Raw genomic sequence first — 23,536 nt, 5'->3', positions numbered from 1 at the left:
TCGATCTTATTTATTCTTTCAAAGAACCAGCTTCTGGTTCTGTTGATCTGCTCTACTGTGCTTCTGGCTTCTAATTCATTGATCTCTGTTCTAATTGTGATCAACTGCTTTCTTGTGCATGGGTTAGGCCTGTTCTTCTGTTCCAGCTCCAGCTTCTTGAGATGAGAACTGCATTTTAGATTTTTCTATTCTTTTGAGTGAGGCTTGGATGGCTATGTATTTTCCCCTTAGGACTGCCTTTGTAGTGTCCCATTGGTTTTAGATCATTGTGTTTTCATTCTCGTTGGTCTCCATAAATTGTTTAAATTGATCTTTAATTTTCTGGTTTACCCAATCATTCTTGAGTAGGATGGTTCTTAGTTTCCAGGTGTTTGAGTTTCTTCCAAATTTTTCCTGGTGATTGAGTTCCAATTTCAAAGCATTGTGGTCTGAGAATATGCAGGGAATAATTTCAGTCTTTTGGTATCGGTTGAGACCTGTTTCGTGATCCAGTAGATGATCTATTCTGGAGAAAGTTCCATGTGCATTCGAAAAGAATGAGTATTCAGTTCTGGGGTGTAGTGTTCTGCATATATCTATGAGGTCCATCTGGTCTAGTATGTCATTCAAAGCTCTTGTTTCTTTGTTGATTTTCTGCTTAGTTGATCTGTCTATTGCTGAGAGCAGAGTGTTGAGGTCCCCTACTATTAACGTATTATTATCTATATATCTCTTTATTCTGGTTGAGAGTTGGCTTGTGTATCTTGCTGCTTCCCTGTTGGGGGCATAGATATTTATAATTGTCATATCCACTTGTTGGATACATCCTTTAAGAATAATATAGTGTCATTTTTGTATCTCTAACTACGGTCTTTAGTTTAAAATCTAATCTAAGAATTGCTACCCCAGCTTTCTTTTGAGGTCCATTGGCATGAAAAATAGTTTTCCATCCCTTCACTTTCAGTCTGGATATATCTTTAGGTTCAAGGTGAGTCTCTTGTAGACAGCAAATGGATGGGTCATGTCTTTTTATCCAGTCTGCAACCCTGTGTCATTTTATGGGAGCATTTAGGCCATTCACACTGAGAGTGATTATTGAGAGATATGATTTTAATGATGTCATGTTGCCTGTGAAGTCTTTGTTTCCATAGATTGTAAATTTCTGTTCTGTATCACTCTTGGGGCCTTTTTACTTTTATAGAAACCCCCCCCCTTAATATCTCCTGTAGGGCTGGTTTCGTGGTTACAAATTCAGTCAGTTCCTGCTGATCCTAGAAGGTCCTTATCTGTCCATTAATTCTGAATGACAGCCTTGCTGGGTAGAGGATCCTTGGCTCCATGTTTTTCTCTGAAAGAGCTTTAAAAATATCCTGCCAACCCTTCCTCTCATTCCAGGTCTGTGTAGACAGGTCTGACATTATTCTGATACTTTTGCTTCTGTACGTGAGAAATTTCTTCACCCTGGCCACTTTGAATACTGTATCCTTGGATCTAATATTTACGAATTGCACTATGACGTGACATGGTGTAGGTTTGTCGTGGTTTAATTTGGGAGGGGCCTTCTCTGCCTCTTGGACATGAATGCTTGTTTCCTTTGCCAGATTAGGGAAGTTCTCAGCTACAATTTGTTCAAATATCTCTTCTAAACCTCTCTCTTTCTCCACCCCCTTGGGGATGCCGATGATTCTGACATTGGAATGTTTCATTAAGTCAGTAATCTCCTGTAACCTACATTCTTGAGATTGGATTTTTTTGAGCCAAGTTTCTGTTTTAGCTTTCTGTTCTACCATCCCATCCTCCAATTCACTAATCCGTTCTTCTGCCTCATTTACCCTGGCCATTAGAGACTCTAGTTTTGACTGCATTTGATTCATAGCATTTTAAATTTCTGCCAGATTCGCTCTCCTTTCCACCCTTAGAGATTTTATATTCTTGTTAATATTTTCGTTAATATTTTTTTCAAGCCTACACATCATCTTGACCAGTGTTACTCTGAACTCGATTTCTGACATTTTGTTTATATTGATATCCATCAGTTCTGTGGCAGAGGCCACAGACTCCTTATCTTTTCTTTGCTGGGGGGGATTTCTCCTCCTCGTCATTCTGATGAGAGGTTGCGGGATTGTCCAGAGCCCAAATTATTGATCAGGACCAGGCAGTGTGCACTTGTTTTATAGAGACCGGATGTGGGCTTCTTGATTTTTCAGCCTGCCTTCTGGGGGAGGGGCCTGCCGTGCTGATATTCAGGCAACCCTGTTTGGGTAGAGTCTCCCTGTCCCCTGCGAGGGGGGGGTGGGGATTGGCACAATGTGAGCTGGTATTTCCGGGCTTTTGTTCTCTGGTGGCTTTCCCCGGTAGTTTTCTGTGCCTCTTCTGAGAGTCTGAGCAGCAGTGGCTGTATCCTAGCCTCTGTCTCAGAACAGAGGGATCGCAGTCCACTCTCCACTGAGCTCTCATGGCCTCTTTAACTCTGTTTCTGTCAGTGCTGCCAAAAACCGTGCAGCTTCCCGGGATGTGTGCCCCACAGCCGGTATCCCAGCCCTCACTTCAGGGCCTGCACGTCTCTGTCCTGTGTGCTTCTAACACCGCCAGCCGCCCCAGTTCCCGCGCATGCTCCCAAGCTCTCTGTTTCAGTGTGGTTCGCTTGTACTCCAGAGCGCGGGTTTTCAGTCTGGTGGCACGGGCGGTCCTGCTCCTGAGCTCCTAGTATCAGTCCGGTTCCAGTGAGCACTCCGGTTTTCTGTCAGGTCGTACGCGTGCTCCCTCCCAAGCTCCCAGTTTCAGTCTAGTTTGAGCGTGCGCTCCGGAGCTCTGGTTTTCAGTCTGGTCACGTGCACATTCCCGGGCTCACGGTTTCAGTCCGCTTTCTGGGTGCTGGTCCGCGAGCCCCGCCCGCTCCCCTGTGCAAGTGGCTACCGCTTTCCGGCGCCCAAATGCGGCGGCTCCCTCCCTCTTCAGTTTATCTTCCAATATCTGTGTGCAGTTTCACAGCTCCCCGCTTCGTACCTTAATACTCAGCTCTGGAGATGTTCATTTGTAGAGATCCAGATGCATCTTCCTGCGTCTCAGGCTGGTTCCGTGGTTGTTTAGGCTGGTCTGGTACCTATCCAGCTCGACTCGGGGGACCGGCTGAAAAAGGGGACCCCTACTCCTCCACCATCTTTTCCCTTCTCCCGAGGTATGTAATTCTTAAGGTGTCCAAATATGTTTCCTATTACAGCCAATGCCAAAAAGTTCCTAATTGCTAGTGTTCTATCAAATACTTATTATTGAAATCTGTAATTGCATGAGTGTATAAAATATAATTAAGCACTAAAATCAAATATTCCAAAATTTTGAAGTTAAACAGGTGGGTAAAATGTTGAGAAAAAAGTAAAATGACAAGACAAATTTAAAAGCTCCTGAATCCCCAAGGAACAGCAAAACTCTAACATGTAGTTGCTGAAACAACCTAGAAGGAAAGCTTATTATAACACAACCTCAATATTAAGGAAGATAAAGATCAGTCTCACCAGTTTTCGTTTTCAGTGATTCTAGACCTTGAATGTGTGCTGTTGATTTATGGTCCAAAATTTAGGCTAGAAATTGGAGGTTGATTTTAAAGACCAAGAAACCAAAACATTGAGCATGAGAATTCTGCTTTGGCTCTACTTTCTTCTTGCAAATTTAATTTCTAAGACTATTAAGTGGGACTTCCTCTTCAGAAAGTCAATATGGAGATAGTTTTTTTTCTATAAGGGATTCTTATTTTAAAATGTGCCAAAAACAGTATTTTTTGGTACTCAAAAATCAGAAATAATTCTTTACAATATTATATAGCATCATTACTAAATGTAATGCAATGAACAAGAAACGAATTTTATTGAAAATAAACCTTGGTTTTAATATATTTGCTGCGAAAAAAGCTCCTCTAAATAGATGAATAAAACAAAGACATTTGTTTCATATTTCTTTGTTTTGCAGTGATTCCATAGTCATTTCATGTTTCTCACATAAATTTATGTGCCATAATTAGGTTTTCATTTTACCTATTTTAAAATTCACATAAGAAATTTCATCATTGGTCTCATTACAATCATCTTCCCTTTCTCGAGATACCTATTTCTCAGCCCTGAGAATATGTAAGAATTAGTAGATATGTGAATGATACATTAGGAGGGCTTTTAGTATGAAAGTGCAAGATTTTGAAAATGAAACATTTAATCAATATACTAGAAAAACTCAGTGTGAGATCATCTTGGGGTATACACTTGGAATGAAAATTGAAGGAGAAATAATAACTATAAATATCAAAGATAAACTAAACATGAAAAAAATGTGTTTCTCACTTGAGAGAAAACTGAAAAAAAAATCAGCAAATAGATATTTGAAAGATTCTTACTCAGATCAAATCTATCTTATTTTTCTAACCAGAATTAACTTTCCTTTTAATCTTTGATTTTTTCTGAGTGCTGGTAATCAGAGAAACCATATTTTCTGACCACATGTGTCACTTTTTGCATTTGTGCATTGAAATTTTGGAATGCTATAAAGATTGAAACACCATTAAAAATTAGGCACTCAAAAGTAGCTGATTTCAAGTCTTAAAATCTACAGTAATTGTGAAGGTATGGTATTGGAGAAAGAATAGATATATAAATCAAGAGAGCAATAGAGTCCAGAGATAGACCTACACACACACACAACATATATAGACATATATGATCAACATATAAATATATATGACATAACATATATGATTAGTTGATTTTCAATAAAGATGAAAAGGCAATTCAATAGAGCAAAGAACGGATTTTCTAACAAATGGTTCTGAGACCATTCATTAGCTCTATAAAAAAAGGAACTTCAACCTATACCTCATACCATATGTAAAAAATACAGTGTATTTTATATTTCAGAGTGGATGCTTTTCTCTCTAATAGTTCATTTGGATTTATATTTTTAATTTAGCTCCTAATCATTTGTGTGTTTTCATCTATATTTAAAATACAGATCATATTAATCAAAGTTTTACCATCTTGTTTATTAAATGCATCATATTTGTTTCTGTGTTCTTAACTGAGTTTTCTTCTGATTACTTTATCTTTACCTGCTTCTTTGCATGCCTGGTGCATTTTTATTTTGTTTTGTTTTTTTGTTTGTTTTGAATTGGTTGCTGTGCCCTCTGCATTTTACTTTGTTGGGTCCTAGGTGTTCTTTTGTTTCTTTAAACACTGCCGGGCTGTGTTCTGGGACACAGTTAAGTCACTTTGAACCATTTGATTCTTCAAGTCTTGCTTTTAAGATTTGCTAGGATAGCCCCCCCCCCCCCCCCGTATATAGCTAATTTAGTCTCACTCTAAAACAACACCACTTTTGGGACTCTGCTTAATGCTCCATACATTAAGAAGCTTTTCTACTCTGCTGTAAACACAAACTGTTTCCCTCCCTTGTAGAAACTCAGGAAATTGTTTGGCTTACTGTTGACCAGTGGCATTGAATATAAATCAGTACTCAGTATGATATTCACAGAGGACTCTCTGAACATCTCTGGAGATCTTGTTCTTGGCAGCTTCCTTCTCTCAGACATTCTTTACCCCACAGATTCTAGGCAAGGTGGCCTCTCTGAACTCTAATATCCGTCTCTTTGATTCAGCAAGACTGCTAACTTTGTTTCCCTTCTCTTCCTTGTGGTCTGGAAAGTGCCTCTGGAAATAAGGTAATTATAGACTCACCTCCGTTCTCTTTTCTCAAAGGTCCTAGTCCTGTCCTCTCTGTTCAGTATCTGAGAAAAATGTTTTCCGTATGTTTTATTTAGTTGTGTGATGTGAGGGTGTCTGATCCCATTTCTTCACCACCAGAATTAGAACTTCTACACAACTTTTAATATATAGAAAATATAAATTTGCAATTATCACTGTGAATGGAATGAAAGAGTGAATAAATGAGTCACTGAGCCAATAAACAATTGTTTACTGTATTCCCAAAATGTACTCTGTCCTTTGCTATGTGCTAATGTATGTATCCCAGGGTCTTGGTGGTAGAGTTTTCAATCTATTTAGGGATACAAAACTATCAAATGGTTTAATAACATAGTAGTTATGTGCTAATTGATTTTATAGCATAGGAGTTCATTAGTGGTGCAGGGAATATAATTATTATAGATTGTAGTAACCGGAGTTCTATAAACAAAGCAGGACTTTAATTGGACTTTGAATTATGGATAATAGAGGAGTTCAGGAAGGGAAGGGTGCCATAAAGTAGAAGAAATGTCAAGATGGGCAGGTGGGGAGGTAGATGTGGCAGATACCCTGAGAAGATCAGCCTGATAAGAGAAAGTATTGTTATATAACAACAACAACAACAAAAAGCAAGCATTAAAAAAATAAAATTGAGGCTTTAAAATTATCCATGTTATCCTTGAAGTGCAACCATAGGCCAGTTGTTGAACCTCTTTCAACTTCTGTGTCTTCATCTGTAATCTCTCTTTTTTCCATTCCAATGACTTTGGTAATTCCAGTAGACAATATTAAGCAAACAACCCATTGGCTATAGTCCTATATTACTTTAAAATGTAACCATTTTATGTCCACTCTCAGGGACACATCAATTTGAGACCAAGATAAAAATGCCCGTGCCTAACTTAGTTGTTTACATAAATGACACTGATATTACACATTTATGTCTTAGATATAAAGCCTAAGAGCTCTACTTTTTTCTAATCATGTTCATCCCCTGCTCTTAATAAAAAATGTATGTTTAAGGTGTACAACATGATTTGATATACATAGTAAAATGATTGCTATAGTCAAGTTAATTAACAGATCTTTTCACATAGTTATCATTTGTGTGTGTGAGATGAGGGCACATGAAATTTACTCTTAGCAAATTTCCACTAATGTGTTACTAACTATAGTCACAATGCTGTACATGAGATATCTAGACTTATTTACCCTACAAAACTGCAACTTTGTGCCCTTTGACAGCTTATCTCCTCCTTTCTCCCACCTACCTGTTCCTGATAACCACTGTTCTTCTGTGTATCTGAATGTTTTAGATTTCACATGTGAGATCAATTGTGTCAGGCTTATTTCACTTAACAACCACTTCCATGTTCATCCATGTTGTTACAAATGACAAGATTTTTAAATGAATAATGTAATATTCCTGTGTGGGGGGTATAGCACAGATATTTATCCATTCTTCTCTCAATAGACAGTTTGTTTCCATATCTTGGGTATTTTGGATACTGCAACAAACATGGAAACACAGACATTTATTCAAGGTACTGATTTGGACTTGGTAATGATTTTTGGCTCTGACATCAAAAGTTCAGGCAACGAAAGCAAAGATAAACAAGTGGGATGACATCAAACATAATAAAAAGCCTCTGTACAGCAAAGGAAATAACAAAATCAAAAGGCAGTTTATGGATTGAAGGGAGAATAGCTGCAAGTCATATCTGATGGGTTAATATACAAAATATGTAAGGAATTCATAAAACTGAATAGAATTTAAAAAAACCTTAAAAATGGAAAGGACCTGAATAGACATTTTTCCAAGAAGACACACAGATGGCCAACAGGTAAATGGAAAGGTGCTTAACATCACTAATCATTAGGGAAATGCAAATGATAGCCATGATGAGATACCACACCTGTTAAGATGTCTATAATTCTTAAAAGTATTTGATGATGTGGAGAAGAAAAAAATCCTTGTACACTGTTGGTGGGAATGTAAATTGGTACCATCATTATGGAAAACCATATAGAGTTCAAATAACTAAATATAGAACTACATATGATTCAGAAATCCCCTTTTGGTAGATAACCAATGGAAAAGTCTCAGATGTTTACTTTTTTCCTCATTTAAAGAGACTTCTGGTTATTTAGAAAACAACAACAACAACAAAATGTTAAACAATTGGTCCAGTTCCAGCTTGTGCCAGCATTCTGTAAGATTCAAGTAAGTCTCCATAAAATGGACCATTATAGGGTGTCTGGCTGGCTCACTCGGTTAGGCAATGGACTCTTGATTTCAGCTCAGGTCATGATCTTAGGGTCATGGTATCAAACCCCATGTTGGGGCTCCACACTCAGTGGAGAATCTGCTTGAATTTCTCACCATCTCTCTTTGCCCCTTCCCCCACTCACACATACTCTCTCAAAAAACTTTTTTTAAAGGGCCATTATAAACTGACATTTATTTTTTTAATTGAAGTATAGTTGACATACAATATTATATTAGTTTCACACGTACAACATAATGGTGCAACATTTATATACATTATGAAATGATAACCACATTAAATCTAGTTACCATCTGTTACCTTACAAAGTTATTGCAACGTTATTGACTATATTCCCTATGCAGTACTTTACTTCCCTGACTTATTTTATAGCTGAAGTTTGTACCTCTTAATCTCCTTCATCTATTTTGCCCATTTCCCCTACCCCTCCCTTTGGAAAACTACCAGTTTGTTCTCTATATTTATAAATCTGTGCATCCATCTGTTTTGCTTTTTAAATTCCACAGGTACATGAAATCATATGGTATTTGTCTATGTCTGATTTAATTCACTTAAGGTAATGGTCTCTATGTCCATCCAACTTGCAAACAGCCACATTTCTGTGGCTAAGTAATTTTCCATTGTGTGTGTGTGGGCGTGCGTGCACGCATGCACGTGTGTACGTATAAACCGTATCCATCCATCTATGGATGGACATATAGGTTGTTTCCGTATTTTGGATATTGTCAATACTGCTGCAAAACATAAGGGACATATATCATTTTGATCTAATGTTTTCATTTTCTTCAGGTAAATACCCAGAAGTAGAATTAATGGATCATAAGGTATTTCTATGCTTGATTTTTAAGGAAATCTTATACTGTTTTTCATAGTGGCTGCACAAATTTATATTCCCATCAATAGTGCACAAGGGCTCCCTTTTCTCCACATCTTAACCAACACTTGTTACTACTTGTCTTTTTGATATTAGCCATTCTGACTGGTATGAGGTGGTACCTCGCTCTGGTTTTGATTTGCATTTCCCTGATGATTAGTGACGTTGGGCATTTTCTTATGTTGGCCATCTTTATGACTTCTTTGGAAACAATGTCTATTATTGTCCTTTGCCCGATTTTTCATTAGTTTGTTTTTGGTGTTGTATGATTCTGTACATATTTTGGATATTAATATTTAATAAATATACCTGAGAATATTCTCTCAGTAGTCGCCTTTTCATTTTGTTGATGGTTTCCTTAGCTGTGCAAAAGCATTTTAGTTTGATGTAGTCCTCATTGCTTATTTTTGCTTTTGTTGCCCATGCCTGAAGAGACATATCCAAGAACACATTGCTAAGCATCATGTCCAAAAGTTTGCTGCATATATTTTCGAGTTACAGTTTCAGGTCTTAAATTTAGGTCTTTATCCATCTTGAGTTTATTCTGTACGTGGTAAAAGAAAGTGGTCCAGTTTCACCACATCATTTATTAAGAAATGACCTTTTCTCATCGTATATTCTTGCCTCCTATATTGTAGAGTAATTGGTCGTATAAACTTGTTTTTTGGGGAGCGGTGTTTGCTTTTTGTTTTCTTTTCCTGAGCTCTCTATTTTAATCCGATGATCTATGTGTCTCTTTTGGTCACAGTTTCAATTACTATAGCTTTGTAGTGTATTTTGAAATTTGGGATTGTGATACCTCCAACTTCATTCTTCTTAAGATTGTTTTGGTTATCCAGGGTGCTTTATGGCTCCATACACATTTTAGTATTATTTGTTCTGGTTGTGTAAAAAAATGCCACTGGTATTTTTATAGGAATTATATTGAATCTATAGATTGCTTTGGGTAGTATGGACATTTTAACAATATTAATTCTTGTAGTCCATAGACATGGTGTATCTTTAAATGTATTTATGTCTTCCACTTTTTTCATCAGTGCCTTATAGTTTTCAGAGTACCAGTTTCACCTCCTTGATTAAATTTATTCATAGGTCTTTTATTATCTTTGATATAATTCTAAATGGGATTGCTTTCTTAATTTCTGTTATTATATCAGTGTATATAAATGCAACAGATTTCTGTACAAATATTTTGCATTCTGCAACTTTACTGAATTCTAATAGTTTTTTGGTGGAGATTTTTGGGTTTTCTATATATAGAATCTATAAATAGTTAATGTTTTACTTCTTCCTTATCAGTTTGGATGCTTTCTGCTGTCTGATTGCTGTGGGTGGGCCTCCTAGCACTATATTGAATAAAAGTGGTGAAAGTAGACATCCTTGTCTTGTTCCTGATCTTAGAGGAAAAGTTTTCAATTTTTCACTATAGAGTATGATAGCTGTGTGTTTTCCATACATGGGCTTTTTTGTTTATTATTATTATTATGATATTTTAGTCACCATACAGTACATCATTAGTTTTTGATGTAGTGTTCCATGATCCATTGTTTGCATGTAACACCCAGTGCTCCATGCAATATGTGCCCTCCTTAATACCCTTCACCAGGCTAGCCTGTCCCCTTACCCCCCTCCCCTCTAAAACCCTCAGTTTGTTTCCCAGAGTCCATAGTCTTCTCATGGTTCATTTCCCTCTCTGACCCCCTCCCCTTGATTTTTCCCTTCCTTCTCCTAATGATCTTCCTGCTATTCCTTATGTTTCACAAATGAGTGAAACCATATGATAATTGTCTTTCTCTGCTTGACTTATTTCACTTAGCATAATCTCCTCCAGTCCTATCCATGTTGATGCAAATGTTGGATAATCATTCTTTTTGATGGTTGAGTAATATTCCATTGTATATATGGACCAAGAAACAAATAATCAAACAAATGGGCAGAAGATATGAACAGACCCTTTTCCAATGAAGACATACAAATGGCTAAAAGACACATAAAAACATGTTCAATATAATTAGCCATCAAGGAAATTCAAATCAAAACCACATTGAGATACCACCTTACACCAGTTAGAATGGCAAAAATTGACAAGGCAAGAAACAACAAATGTTGGAGAGGATGTGGAGAAAGGGGTACCCTCTTACACTATTAGTGGGAATGCAAGTTGGTACAGCCACTCTGGAAAACAGTGTGGAGGTCCCTTAAAAAGTTAAAAATTGAGCTACCCTATGATCTAGCAATTGCACTACTGGGTTTTACCCCAAAGATACAGACGTAGTGAAGAGAAGGGCCATATGCACCCCAATGTTCATAGCAGCATTGTCCACAATAGCCAAACTGTGGAAGGAGCCGAGATGCCCTTCAATAGATGAATGGTTAAAGAGGATTTGGTTTATACGTACGTGGGCTTTATTACATTGAGATATGTCTCCTTTAAACACATTTTGTTGAGAATTTTTATCATGAATGTATGTTGAATTTTTTCTGATGCTTTTTCTGTATCTATTGTAATGGTTATATAATTATCTTTCACTTTTTAGTATGGACTGCATTGATTTGCAGATATCAAACCATCTTTGAACATCTGGGGAAAATCCCACTTGATCATGGTGAGTGATATTTTAATGTAATTTTGAATTTGGTTTGCTAATATTTTTTTGAGGATTTTTTCCTTTATGTTCATCTTAGATATTGGCCTGTGTTTCTGTTTCTTTCCTTTTTTTTTTTTTTTTTTTTAGAGTGATTTTGTTTGGTTTTGGTATTAAAATAATGCTGGCCTCATGGAAGGAAAGCTTCTAATTTCATTGTACTTCTATTTCTTGAGATAGTTTGAGAAGGATAGGTATTAACTCTTTAAATATTTGATAGCATTCACCCACGAAGCCATCTGGTCCTGGACTTTCATTCGTTGGGAGGTTTTTTGTTTTGTTTTTTTGTTTTGGATTCAATTTTATTACTGGTAATTGGCCTATAAGATTTTCTATTTCACTCTAATTCAGTCTTAGATGTGTGTTTCTAGGAATTTATCTATTTGTTGTAATTTGTCCAATTTGTTGGCATATATTTTTTTAGTAGTCTTGGATAATCCTTTTTTCCCTGGATAATCCTTTTTTTCCCTGGATAATCATTTTTTTTTCTGGTGTTGATTGCTACTTTTCCTCTTTTATTTCTGATTTTAATTAATTGTACCACCCTTTCTGAGTCTGGGTAAAGGTTTATTAATTTTGCTTACATTTTCAAAGAATCAGTTCTTGGTTTCATTGATCTTTTCTATTTTTTTAAGTTATTTCTGCTCTGGTCTTTATGTAATTTAACTGTAGGTTTAATTTGTTTATTTGAAGTTATTCTTGTTTCTTGATGTAGGTCTGTATCACTACAAACATCTATCTTAGAACTGCTTTTGCTGTGTCCCAAAGATTTTGGACTGTTGTGGTTTCATTTTTATCTGTTTGTATTTTTAAATTCCTCATTAACTTCTTTTTTAACCCATTTGTTGTTTAGCAGCATGCCGCTTAGTCTCTACATATTTGTGTGTGTTCCAGTTTTTTGGTTTTTGTTTTTTTTTACTTGTAATTGATTTCTAGTTTTGTACTGTTACAGTCAGCAAAGATGCATTATATATCAAATCAAATTTAGTGAGACTTGTTTTTGTGGCCTAACATGTGAGCTATCCTGGAGAATATTCCATGTGCACTTGAAGAGAATGTTTATTCTGCTGTTTTTATTTGGAATGTTCTGCATATGTGTGTTCATCTGGTCTAATGTGTTCTTCAAATCCACATTTCTGTATTGATTTGTTTGTTTAGATGAACTATTCATTGATATAAGTAGGGTGTTAAAATCCTCCACTATTATTGTAGTACTTTGAATTTCTCCCTTTATGTTAACGTTTGCTTTACAATGTGCTCCCATATTGGGTGCATAGATATTTACTGTTGTTATATCATCTTGTTGTATTTTTCCCTTTATCATTCTATAATGCCCTTCGGTGTGTCTTATTATAGGTTTTGTCTATATTGTCTGATAGAAGTATTGCTACCGTAGCATTTTTTTTTCCACTTCCATTGCAATGGAATATCTTTTTCCACCCCTTTACTTTCAGTCTGTATGTGTTTTTAGGTTTGAAGTGAATCTCTTGTAGGCAGCATATTGATCGGTCTTTTTAAGCCCTTTACCCATCCTATGTCTTTTGATTGGAACATTAGTTCATTTACATTTAAAGTAATTATTGATAATTGTAGCTTACTGCCACTTTGTTAATTGTTTTCCGGTGGTTTTTGTAGTGCCTTTTTTTTTTTTTTTTACTAGACCATCATTTATTTAGTCATTTCCTGTTAATGAACATTTAGATCATTTTTGACTTCGGCTATGATGGTGACTGCTGTGAGAACATCTTTGTATTAATAGTTGGTTTCTTCTATTAAATTCTTCTGTAGTGCCTCTTTACTCCATTCTTCTCTTAGATTTGGTGACTTGAGGGTTATATTGAGATTCCTTTCACTTAATTTTTTGTCTGTTATAGGTTTATGGTTTGTCATTACCTTGAGGTTCATATAAAATATCCTATGATATAGCAGTTTAAGTTTATGATTTCTTAAGTTCAAACACATCTAAAAGCACTACACGTTTTATGAATTTGACATATTTTACATATTTTCATCTTGTAAATTTAATTATTGTGATAATTTTACTACTTCTGTCTTCAAACCTTCATGCTAGCTATATAAGTGGACTACTACTTTATATTTGTTTTTACCAGTGAAATTTTTCTTTCATAATTTTCGTGTAGTTATGGCCTTTTCTGCTTAAAGTAGTTCTTTCAATATTTCTCGTGTGGCTGGTTTAGTGGTGATGAACTCCTTTAACTTTTTGTTTGGCAAACTCTTCAAGTCTAAATGATAACATTGATGGCTATGGTATGTTGGTACAGGTTTTTTGTTTTGTTTTTGTTTTGTTTTCTTTTGTTTGCTTTGTTTTCCTTTCAGCAATTTGACTATATCAGGCCACTCTCTTCTAGCCTATAAAGTTTCTACTAAAAAATCAACAATAATATTATGTGCATTCCCTTACAGGCAACTAGTTGTTTTTCTCTCATTGTATTTAAGATTTTTTTCTTTATCTTTAATTTTGAGATTTTCATTATGTGTTGTGGTGTGGTCATCTCTGGGTTTATTTTGTTTTCTCTGTGCTTCCTAGACCTTGATATCTATTTCCTTCCTTGACTTAGGGAACTTTTCGGCTATTGTTTCTTTAAATAAATTCCTTGCTCCCCCACCCCCTTCTCCTTGTAGGACTCCTATAATGTGAATGTTCTCTTCATGTCCTAGGGTTTCCTTAACCTATTCTCCTTTTTCTTTAAATTCTTTTTATTTTTATTTATTTATTTTTTTTACCTTTTGCTATGCAGCTTGGATGATTTCTACCTTTCTTCTAGATCACTAGATTATCTTCTGCTTTTGATACCTTGTGTGTGTGCGTGTGTGCGTGCGTGTGCACGCTTTCCATTTTAATGTTCTTCAGGTGTGATTTTTTTTTTTCTTTTGTCTCTTTGTTGAAGTTTTCATTGAGTAAATCTTCTTTTCATCAAGTTTGGTGAATAGTTTTGTGACCATTATCTGCAATGTTTTATCAGGTAGATTGCTTAACTCTGTTTTATTTAGTGTATCCTCATTGTATCTGAGTCTCTAGTTTTTGTTGTTGTTTCTCTATTTTAGGTAGTTAACTACATCTCCTGGTCTTGAAAGTAGTGGCCTTATGCAGAATGTATCCTTTGGGGGCATAGAAGGCAATCCCCCATGGTCATCAGTACCAGGTTTTCCAAGGGTGTTGCCTGTGTGGGCTCATGCATTCTCCTGTTGTGCCTGGGGGCTGGGCTGTGACTATGACAGGTATGCTGGTGGTAGGGCCTTTCCCCATCCCCAGGCAGGGAGTTGCTTTCAAGGGTGGATACCTGTGGGTAGGACAGTTTGGGCAGGTAGATTCACCAAAGAAAGCAGTGGTAGGGTAAGCTCTGCTAACAAGGTGAATGGATAGCGTCAGAACAGCTGCCCACCAGTGTCAGGGCAGTTAGGCTAAAGGGTAGTGAGAAAAAAGGCTCCCACCAGCTCTTGAGTGGGAACTTTCTCTGGGAACACATCTCTCTTCCTCCAGCTCACACCCTAAAATCTAAATCTCCTTCACATATGGTCCAGGTGCTTTTCAAACTGCTGCCTCTGTGCTGGCTCTTACAGTAATATAGATTGTGGGCACTTTAAGAATGGGATCCCAGTTTCATATGGCCCTCTCACTTTCTCAGAGTTAGGCCCCACTGATTTTCAAAGCCAAATGTTTGGAGGGCTTGTCTTCATGTTGTGGATCCCCATAGCAGAGGGTGCCCAACAGAGGGCTTAGACATCTTGCTCTTCTGGGAGAACATCTATGCCTGTAGTATCCCTCTCACTTGTGGGTTGTTCTAGAGGTTTGGTTCCCAACCAGACCGTGTCTCTGCCCCCCACCCTTTTCACTGTGGCTTTTTCTCTATAGCTTTAGCTGTGGAAAGTTGTTCTGCTAGTCCTCTTGTCACTCTCAGAGAGAGTTGCTTTATATGTAGTTGCAGCCTTGGTGTGTCTGTGTGAGGAAGTGTACTCAGGCTCTTCATATGTCACCTTCTTTCTCTCACTCATAGAAATTCCTTCAATAAAGTGACACTTAATACCTAAAACTAGTTTGTACAAGATTTGAAGTACAAAGAGACAATCATTTTTATTGGGTAAAAGAAACCATAACAGTAGAATGTTATGGGTATATTCTCAATGACTACTAATAGCAATATTTCTGTCATTTTCAGATAGAGCAATCTAGTAAATTGTTTTTAGTTGTAATTTTTGTCATACCTATAACAGAGTTAAGAGAATCCTAATTGCCAAATCATTCTAGCACTCCTAGGTTGACATTGGAAATATGACTTTCAGAATTGTTTCCAGAAATCTCCCAGTGCCAAGCACAGTATATTGAATAGCTCCTCCCACCCAATTTATGAATGCAATGGGAATATGGGTGATACTGAATGTTTCAATTCACTGTATAAGTCTATAAAATTATAACAATGACCTAAATATTTTTTAAATTTTATTTTAGAAAACTTTAGAGAGGTGTTAGCATAATTTTAAATATCTGCAGTTAGGACAATATCCTTTGTTTTTTCAGCAGGTGGAACTGATGTTTAGGAATAGTCAAAATTTAGGGAGCCCAAGAGTGGTAAATAAAGTATATATAGATGCAAGATAAATCATGAAAATAAACCAAAACAAAACAAATCTGTAAATAATGAGATAACAAATTTTCTGTGACACCTTAACTTCAGGAGTCAATCCAAATGGTAAAGTTCTAGAGAAAGCCTAATTAAATAGCAAAAATAAAGTAGTTATTAATAATGAGACACCGTGAAATATACTTGATTAAATATGTAAGTTGTGATGTTTCTTATAACATAAGTAGTACTTTTGTACCCAGACCTTATGATGTAATGTGCATTAAGTAGTTGTTTTTAACTATTTTCTGTTTTTACCTAAAACTATTACATATGGTATTTACCTTGAATTTTCTTGTTTAGATAATTAGAAATAATTTTAAAATAGAATGTTTAGATAATTAGAAATAATTTTAAAATAGAATTAAAATACTTAATATAGAATAAATTTTATGAAAAACTTAATGGGTTCCCAATAATTTTAGAAGGCTCAAATGGATAGTGCATCTGGATTTCTTCTTAGGAAATTTATTTGCATATAATCATACCTACTTATATTACATCCCCAGTCTGCCATGCACCAAACCTCTAAAGTATACTGCATAGTATGAAATGACTGAAAAACTTATTTACCTCTGTCTCATTTTTCTATTTTTTTTCCCTACCCTCACCATTATTTTTATCCCCTAATTTCCCCCTGAATTTCCCATTGCTATCAGCTATTAGAAAACATCTGAAGCTGAAAAGAATTTGATAAATAGGGAATAAAGACAAATTCAGTCTCAACTCTCAACATGAGAGTTTTCAGAAATGTAGGCATATTTATGTGAAAGAACCGGGAGAAGAACTGACAAAGTGGTAAAGCATATTATCAAATCAACAGTGAAAAGTAGGACAAAAGAATAGTGGACAACTAGTATACTCATGTTTTTAAATGTTTGGTTGTAAATCAAAGTGATAGAAGAACCCACACACCATAAACATTCTTTTCCCATCTATCTCATGATGGATACCTTTGCCACAATGCTAAATATTCCTTCATATGTTCTCCCTTTCATTTGATACACTGAAAGCACTGTTTAGATGCAGTTTTATCTGCATTTCCACACACTCTTTAGGCTCAGATGAACATAGTGTGAAAGTTAATAATGTGATGTTTGGTCTAACATGTAGATGCGTATATATATCACCCCGCCCCAACTACCAACCATACCCTATACTAAACTCTATAGGTGTTCTGTATCTTATCACATCATAATACAGGGTCTAATTCTGACATGCACATTTTAAAACTCTCTCATTCAAACGTTATCTCCTACCATATGTTGATTCACAATGACTAAAAAGAAAAGTGATTTATGTATCAGGGAATCCATTTATTATTCACAATGGGAGATATATCTAAATCCTTATTAAGTTATTCCTTTCCCATTATCTTGGTACTTGGAAGACTTTATCACTAAGCAGAAATCTGCTTGCTGAGTAAGGACATTTTGATTAGTAGATAGATGCCCTTAAAAAAATCTTTTGTAGGACTGATATTCCTGTTAAGTCACCTATCCCTACCACAGAATTCAACTTACATGCTATTTAAATATATACTTAATATATATTTATATACAGTAAAATTACATATATTTTTATTTATATAATATTATATATAATTATACTATATATATGGATCTTTTTTTTCTCCAAAATTATCAAGGTATAAGGACAAATTATTTGATACTCCATTCTCTCTTTACAGAAACCGTACCATGAGAATCACCATAATTTTTTTTTTGTTATGCATTCTCATTCATTCCTCATATGATGATAATATTCAACTCAGGAAATACAGACTTAGAACCATATCCTTTAGCTGCAAAGAGTATTGAATACTTATGGTACTACCACCTCAGTCTCTCAAAATGCTTCTGATTTTAGCTACTGCTGTTGTCAGTAGTTCCATTCTGTACCTGGTGAGAGTCTCATAGTTTTGCAAACTCAGGTCAAAGAGAAATTGAAGAAAGAGGCAGGGAACTCCAGGTTGGTAGATGGCAGTTTAATTAGCAATGGAACTTTGGAGGCTTATCTTAGGTGGCTGCAAATTGAGTAGATTTCTGTACCCACCCATCAAATCTTTAAAGTTTATATAGAGGTCTTAACTGGGTATCAGTCATATATACCATCAAGGTAGTCTCAATAGCATATTACTATCCCAGGGCCATGTCTAGGGACATATTATAGTGCAGGAAAGACCAGCTGAATATACATCCCAAGGATAGGAGGTGGTGAGGAGACTGATTGCCTTGGTCTAGCTTGCTGGTTAACTGGTGATCTTGTCCTCTCAGTGACCTCCTCTGACATTTCATCTCTCATAACCAGCTCTTACAATCTCATACATTCCCATCTTCTGCAGCGTGCTCTGAGCAGTCAGAGAATTTTATTGGCATGGAGGTGGCTCATTTAGTGGCTGTCTGGCTCCACTGAAGGCAAATACCACAACAACAATACAGTCACATGAAAGACAAATACGTTAAAACACTAGTTTCAAAAGAAAAAAAAGACACTAATTCCCCAAATGAGTGACCACTTTTTCTACAAAGAGCCCCATGATTCTAACCACTGACTTATTAATTTGCCTAGTCTGAGGGTCAGTACAGTCAGGGCATTTACTTGTGCTTTAATAAAGATGACACATTAGTAGACTGATTAGGTATACACACATACCATTCTGTTTGGGTAATGGTACTGGTGACTCTTTGTGAGACAGTAGTAATATCTAAAGCCATCCTATTTTTGGAGCACAGCTTTTCTCATTAGAGATGTTTCAGTGTTCAATAGGGACAGGCTTTGTAGGCTATCACTTAAGATTTGCTGGGTGAATTTAGTAGGGGCTTCTATGTGTGCTATGATGTCCTCCAGGTCAATGGAGGGACCAAAGATGACACTCAATGGTCATACCAATAGAAAACAGAACATTGCACACCTAGTCTTGAGGAGATTGAGGTTGTCAGTTTTAGGAACTTGACCTGGTGATACATACCATACATGTTGGCAGAGTGAGTATTCTTAGGCATGAGGAAATGGACAGGGGACAGGATATGCCAGACCAGGACCCCTACTTTTGCCCCACTTTCAATGGTGTATGTTCCATTCTAGGCATAGTGTGTTTCAACAGGTCCAGCTTGCAGCAGGACAATGCGATCCCAGAAGAGATTGAGTAGTACCCCCTCAGTGAGGGATGTAAAGTAACTCACCCATCCTGGTGGGACATCCCAATGCAAATTCCAGTAGATGATGCCTTTCTCATGGGTGTTGGGGCTTGATGTTTTCAGTAGTATAGCATGTTGATCCACACTAAGAGTTGGAATAATGGCTGTTTTGCTTGAACTCCAAACTTTTGTGGTACTGTGTGTCAACAGTGGTTCCCAGTCTGGATATGGTGTGATAGGCCCTACTAATTGTCATTCAAATGTATTAAAACCTGGGACAATACTCTAGCCCACAAAGCCAAGGTGATTTTTCCTGTCATTAATTTCATCTATTGCCTTAATATTCCATTTTTCCTTTTTATCAACCCTGCTCGTATGGGTTAGAGGGGAGATGAAATCTCTAATGTCATGTTCCTTCGCCCAGTCTTGCATACCATGACCTTTGAAATGTGACCCCTGATCATGGTCTGTTCAACAAGGGTATCTGTAAATGGTACTCAGTTTCTCTAATCCCCTAATGGTGCCATCCAGGTTTGTGCAGCAAAAGGGGAAATGTTAGACTCAGTGTCCATACAAACCAGGGTATATTTAGAACACTCACATGAAGAGAGAAAGCCAATGTAATCCATCTTTCAGTTCCTCACCTGTTGGGAACTCTGGTGGATGACCCCCAGATGTCTTTTGCAGTTGTCTTGGGTATTATTTAGAACCCAGATAGCTTGCCGTTAATTGCATTAACCAAATCACTATATTTCAGGGGCAATTCAGCATCTTTGGCAATACACCATCCTACCCAGGCACAAGGGTGGCCACTCTTAGGCACCCAGTCTGTTGTGTCTCCTGAAGGGACAGTTGTTAGGGTTTGCTCCCAGGCTAGGGCACCAACCTCCTGATTGGTATGGGTGTCAATGCCTTATGACCTAGGACATGGAAGACTGTTAGGAATACTTTAGGCTTTTGCAGGTGAACCTAAATGTCCTCATACATATTGTAACCTCAAAAGGGCCCACTGACAATCATCCATCCCTTGGATTCCCATTGTACAAGGCATAGGAATAGTCTCTTTAGAACAGCCCAGCTGTCAATATAAAAGGTCAATGGCCAGGGCTCATGAGTGATGACTAGCCAAACCACTCTGAGTTTAGCCTAGTGACTGCTGTGTGAGAGGCTGTATATGGAGAAATGCTGTGTACACTGCTAAGAGCTATTGATTTATGTAAGTATACTGGGTTTCTAATCCCTTCTAGAGCTGGGACCAAAAGAGTCCTTTCTTTCTGTTGTCTCTGCCATAGCACTCAACCCATACTTTCTGAAGTCAAAGATGCATCTAACTCAAACTGTAGCCCTGTTTGGATGATGCCCAGAACTTTAATTTGCTTCATTAGTATTTTTTTCTTCTCATAGGTGGCTTGCTGTTCTGACCCCCAGTCTCACATGTGCCTTTTCATTACCAGGTGACATAAGTGAGGAAGGCACTATGCCAGGTGGGGAACAAAAGCCCTCTAAAAACCTCCAAATCCATACAAAGTTTTGCATTTCTTTCATCTTTCTAGAGGTTGGATGGATTTATACCTTATCAATCACAACTTCTGGGACAACACACATTTTACACACCAAGTGACTCCCAAAAACATTATGGTGGTGTCTGGGCCTTGAACTGCCTACTGCTTTGTTGCCTATCCCCTCCATCATAGACGTTTCAGCAAGGCGTTCAGGGTCTTGAAACAGAAGCACGTCTTCATTATAGTGTCAAAATAATGGACCCATTTTACTGAAATGGGGAAGGAGAACAGGGCCAGATCTCACTTTACTATCCAATAACATGCTGTGGCCAAGCATGTAGCCTTGGGGAAGCACTCGAAAAGTCCATTGTTGCCCCTCTCATGTGAAGGAAAACCAATTTAGTTATCAGAGACTTGAGCATGTCAGAGTCTTTTCTATGAAACTCCTTAAAGATGAAGCACTTTTGCTGAAGCATCAGAGTAAAACAAGGGCTCTGTAAATGACAAAAGAGTTAATTCTTATGGGTAAAGATCTGATGAAAGTTTATTGTAATATAATTGACAAGGAAATTTGGTTATTTTTGTGCCATAAATTTTATTATGACTGATAACATTATGCTGGGATATACCAATTTTTTAGGAATTTCATATAAATAGGCCCTAAAATAAAGTTTAGCATTTATTTGATCATGATTCCCATGTAATTTAACATATCAAGTAAACCTAATTAGTTTAATATATCTCTTTAATAAAGAGAACACATCTTTTCACTGTTTCAGGGATGCTCTGGAATTTCCCAAAGTTAGTTCAAGGTCAACAAGACTTCATTTAGAATTTGATTTTGGAGACCTTTGTCAAAAATATCAAAAGCCGGGTTAAAACAATTGATTATATAGGAGTGTAGGTCACTGTGAAACTACACTCAGTTATCTATTTAACCAAAATAACAAATACTTTAATGGCAAATACAGAAAGTTACATAAGTATAAAAAAAAATCTTAGCTCTTTTAATAGAGAGGGTTCAGTTTTATTAAGTAATCAAAGACCTGGTAAAAACAACATGAATCACAGGAAATTATTTTGATAAAGCACAGAATGTTTTCTAGGCATATTACTTAAAAGATTAAAAAAAAAAAAGCCTTTCATAATCTCATCAAGAACAGACCAATAGTTCAAAAAAACAAAAAACAAAAAAAAATCAAAACCTTTATCCTTTGAGCAGACGGAAGAAAATTAAGTTTGTTTTACATAAGTATACCTTGATATTAAAGTGTTTTTTAAAAGCCAATTAAATAGAGCTCAATTTTGGTAGTACTCCAAAGGTAGAAAATTATGTATATCATAATAAATAACCCCAGACATATATAACCACACAAACAGAAAGCCCATGGCTTTCATTCTATAACTTTGGCCATGATTTAGGTACCCACTCGCATGGCTAAATACTTTTATTAATATTTGTGGAGAAGACTTTTAAGATTTGTATTCACCCTTGGTAAACAATCTTACGGAGACTATGAGCTAGAGCTGGTTGTGGGAGCTTCTACAGGGGATTGTATTTTGCCAAGCCTCTTCCCCCCCCCCCCCTTTTTTTTTCTTCAGTCTCTGTGGGCAGTGTTTACATTTCACAAATAAGAGAAGATTTATAACTTCAAGGGACAGAGAAAGAATACAGGTTTCCTCCTAGGCGTTTCTGGGTACATTTTTCTATTAGAAGTCTAGGGTGATTGTCATTTTAAATTTTCTTTTGTTTCAGGGGTTAGATAGCATGGGGCATTTTGTTTCAGTGTCAATCACCACATCCTTCCCTTTAATCTTCTCAGGTTCCCAGGGATTCCACCTTTTAGTATCATAATCAGCCTTTGCCATTAGTGCTTGAATCTCAATCTGTGGCATTTTGTGCCTTCCTAACTTTGCACAATGACTGATGCTAAGGTCTTCAATTTATTCTCCTCCTCTACAGCTTTGTCTGCCAGCCCTGAAGCTAGCAGAGTAATGGATAACTGCATGTCCTTCTCTAATCTTAGCTCTTCCAACTTTCTAACTTGAGATTTAGTCAGGCATCAGTGTCCAGCTAAACTTTCCACAGAAGTCAGCTCACGGGGGCAACTGTTCATCTCTCTTCTTTGACACAATGTATCATTTGCAGTCCCTCAAACAAGTGCATTAAAGCAGCTGGCATTTTTAGGGTGTTCCCTAAAAATTCATGTGGTAGTCCACTGGCATCTTATGTATGGGCCACTCCTCCCTACACAGAGTTCTGTGGCCAACTCAGAATTTCCCCCACAGATGTCTCTTTCCCAAATCCATTTCTTTGGTCTCCTGACTGCCTCACCAATTGTTAGTTCCCAAACCAGACCTTGTACATCGATGGCAAGGAGAGACCTAAGAAAGAGGCAGACCACTCCAGGTCAGTAGATAGTAGTATTCATAAGCAAGAGTACATGTTTACAAAGCTTGTCTTGCGTGTCCACAAGAGATGGCTAGATTTCTGCACCTGCCCATCAAACCTTAAAAATTTATATAGAGGCCTTAACTGGGTTCAGTCATGTAAACCATCCAGGTGGTCACAATATCATGTTACTATCTCAAGGCTATGTCATTGGACCACTTCTGAAAGTGGGGAATGTGTCTCCCAAAAACAATAAAGGTGCTAAGGAGCCCCTGATTACCTGTATCCAGCTCACAGGTCAACTGAAGGCCACATCCTCTCAGTGAACTCCTCCAATGCCATAGAACTCACTAAGC

Source organism: Ursus maritimus, unplaced genomic scaffold (assembly GCF_017311325.1).
Source record: "Ursus maritimus isolate PB19 unplaced genomic scaffold, ASM1731132v1 scaffold_29, whole genome shotgun sequence".
NCBI lineage: Eukaryota > Metazoa > Chordata > Mammalia > Carnivora > Ursidae > Ursus > Ursus maritimus.
Note: the sequence above shows the minus strand (reverse complement) of the source record.